A 3,913-nucleotide genomic window follows, 5' to 3' on the forward strand; every position below is an offset into this window, starting at 1 on the left:
AAAGGGTGAAGATGGTCGAAGGGAACAAATTTCTGGTTATGAGAAGAATAAGTTCTGGGGATGTAATGTACAACATGGTGACCATCATTAACAATACTGTATTGTATATTTGAAAGTTGCTTAGAGAGTAGATTTTAAAAGTTCTTAACATACCTCCCTCCCCCGCCAAACACAGATTGTAACTATGTGAGGTGATGGATGGTAACTGAATTTACTGCAATAGGTACATACAGCATATCATTACTTTGTACATATTAAGCCTTTACATAGTCTATGTCAACTTTATCTCAATAAAGCTGAAAAAATATTTAAAAAACGAATGAGGAGAATTAAAATAAATAAATGAACTGAGTATGCAACTCAAAACCCCAGGGAAAAAGTGAGTGAAATTAGCATTGGAAGTGGTAGTGAACTCCATGGATGGCCTTGAATACCTCAGTCTTCCTGGTCTCACCTCCCTGCCTGAACCTCTCAATTTTCTCTGCTGTCAGATAATTAACAGGAAGGCTTTGAGGGTGGCACATACCTTCGTTTATTAGTAAATTGCTCTCCAGAAAGTGCTTTGAGGCAAAGCTAATTTCCACCAATGTGAGAAGATTTGGTCCTATCAGAAGAAGGACGTTATTTGAATATGTGCCAAAAAATATATATTTTCTGTCTTTCCTTGGTTGAACACTCAATGGGAGTTACTCTCATTAGCTCCCCTTCTTTATGGCATTTGAATAAAAGACAAGTCAGTCTTGAAGATGATAAATGACTAATAAATTTTAATTGGCACTTTAGCTCATAAAATATAAACAGTCATTAAATTCATCCAATAGAGTGTTAAAATGGAAGTGCTAAGAATGGCAGAATATGCCAAAATAGCAGCTTTAAGAACTTCTGGTTTCCTTCCGTTCTCAAGACTAAACCTACAGTCAAAATTCCTAATGGAAGATATAGAGAAGAATTAGGTAAGATTTTTTGAAGGGATAAGAAATATGGAGAAGAGGGAAGTGAATTAAAATATACAGATGCAAAATAAAAACAATTCTTCAAATGTCTTGTAAATGATGTGTTCTTTGTTTTCACAAATACGAGTGCTGCTATAATTACTGTGGGGGAAAGAAAGGCCAGATTAGGTGTGGCTTCTTCTCTGATACACCGGCTAGGGTGGAAGAAAATGCTCCTTTTTAAAATAAGCAAATTAGACTTGAGTAGGTACAGATAGAACATTTATAGGCGAACAAAGAGAATCCGTGTCCTCATAACTATTGCAAGCCAGTAGGGCTTTTGTTTTCAGGGTCCTTTTTAAACAAGACTCAGTGTGGATCTGTGTTGGTAGTTTCTAGAGCATTTGTCCCGTGACATTTTTCATCATCTTTTAATCTTGGGTGACCTAACAGGACATTGGCCAGTTTGAAGTGTCTTCTTTTGATGCAGTAAGTTCCTGTCTATAAATTTTCTTAAATAAATAATAAAGAATGCTCACAAGATTTAATTGTGAGAATATTCATTGCAGAATTGCTAATAATAGCCAAAAACTGGGTGGGGGGGGAGGTTATGTGAATAGTCAACAATAGGAGTTTATCTACTTACTGGGGCAGTCATCCAATGGGTCACTGCAGTGTTTGGACAACATGCGAAGTGCTGGCCTTCCAAGACATGAGTCTAAAGAAGAAAGCATGGCACTCTGGAGGAAGCACCTTCAAAGCAGTCAAATGGGTAGTCAAACAGAGATTCATTGTCTAAACTTCTCAGTTCTCAATGGAAACTGAAATATGGAAGACAAGCTATGCCAGAGACTGCTACTTATCTCTGTTCTCTCATTCTTCCTTAGGAAAAGAAGCTTGATTTTATTCTGGCCAATGGGTTAAAAATGAACAAACAAAAACATTTACCAGCTTTTCTTCAGTTAGAGATAACAAATGAGATGCAAGCAAAAATTAATGGGTGGGAGTCCTAGGAATGCCAGTTAAGAGGACACAGAGCTGGCATGAGCCCCTCTTGTCCTTCCTCCTCTCGTCCTTTTTGTTAGACTAGAATCTGGGGATTATGGCAGGAGTTCTAGCAGCCACCTTGAACCAGGAGCCATCCATACCATGAGGTGACCTTGAGTATGAAAATCCTTTAATAGAGTAAAAATATATATACAGGAGCCTGAGACCCCAGTGATAAGAAAATAAAATATGAGCCCTGGACCGTCTACCTCCAGAATTCTTTACATAGGTGAAAATAAATCCTTGTAAACTTAAGCCACCATTATCTGGATTTTATAGATGTGCAGATGAATCTGACTCCAATTGATTCACCTACTAAATGGAAATCAAAATGTTCCTTAAGGAATCACTCAAGGATACCGGCCTGTAAGTAGGAAGCTGCTCTTAGGAGGTGAGTCATGATGGAAAATATTATTTAATGAAGGGCATTAATATTGCCTTACCCAGTAATAACTGTTAACGCTTATTTTTCTCTATCAGAAGAGCCAAGAATTAATGTCTCTGAATTTAATTTTCCAAATATGTGTGTCACTGATGATGTCAATTGAATCTGATGATTCAAGAATATGTTTATGTGAAAAAATTTGGTTATCCTATAAAACAACATTGGAGAGTCAAAGACACAATTGGTTGTAGCTGAAAGTTTCAAAAATATATAATATTCAATTTTAATATATTTGCTTTGCTATAATGCAATCTCCCTCTGTTGCCAGAAACATTTGACAAAGTCTTTTAAACATAGAAAGTTATGTTTCTGTGGATGATTTTAAAGAATATAAAAGAAAGGGGAGCTGAGTGCCCTGTTAGGGTCAGTATGGCTTAAAAAGAAAAAAAAAAAGACTAGGGAAGGTGAGATGCCTGTAAAAGAGAGCAAAGGTTCAGCAGAGTTAGCAAGTAAGAACCAGAAGTGAAGACTAAAAATATAAAGTCCAGAAAATTTGAATAAATCTTGGGGAGGCCATTAGCATAGGATAGGGGACTCAAATCAAATTTATGTAAATCTGAAAGAATAGGATCCTTCAGCTGATACCAGAGTAACCTTTTTATACATACTAAAGACTCAGATATGTATTCTCAAATCCCTTACTACAGGATCTGAGATCATGGTGAAATGTGTATGAAGGAAATTTTAACACTTTAAATAAGAAGTTCGCCTAATCGCAGACTCTAGGCAAACTTTCTCTCTCCAAGAACTCTCCAGTTGAAATGCTCCTGATCTGACCCCTTGAGTTTTTCCAGAGGGAATTAACAAATTAATTTATCTAGACTATCTAGACTATCTAGAACATTCGTGAGAAATTAAGCCCAGGTTAACATAGCAGACTATGGATTTGACTAGAACATGCAACTCTTCTTTTTGACAATAGATGGTGAAATTTCAGTTCATTTATTATTATTCTTGACAGTACTTTAAATTCTAAGCTGATATCCTTACCACCTCTAAATTCTTACACTCTAGAAGAACACATAGTTTTGTAGAATGTGGGTTACAACACTGTAATTGAAAAAATATGGTGAAAGAAAGTTATTATACCCTCATCCAAGAATTTTGCATTTACTCGATAATCCTAATTACCCTTTATTCTATTTTCTGGGATATATTCTTTAAGCTCATAAGATGGTATGATATGGTAATATCACCTTAGTGAACCATGGAGGCTGCTGTGTATAGGGAAAGTAGAACTCTTTAGAATGCTTTGGTAGCACTGATAATGATATTTTCAAGTTTGTTGTATAAGGAGTTATTTTTATAATGGAATCTTATAAATATTTAAATATGTTAAATTTGCTGGAAGAAAAATTCAAATTTGAGTTTTATATCCCTATAGAAATTTCTCCCAAATTTGCGGTTGCATTTTGGACTGATAATACACCAATTCTATTGGTAAAATAATTGAAAGTGAGGAGCCATTGGAATTCTGCACACACTGCAG

The sequence above is a fragment of the Orcinus orca genome, chromosome 9 (genome assembly GCF_937001465.1).
Source record: "Orcinus orca chromosome 9, mOrcOrc1.1, whole genome shotgun sequence".
NCBI classification, from domain to species: domain Eukaryota; kingdom Metazoa; phylum Chordata; class Mammalia; order Artiodactyla; family Delphinidae; genus Orcinus; species Orcinus orca.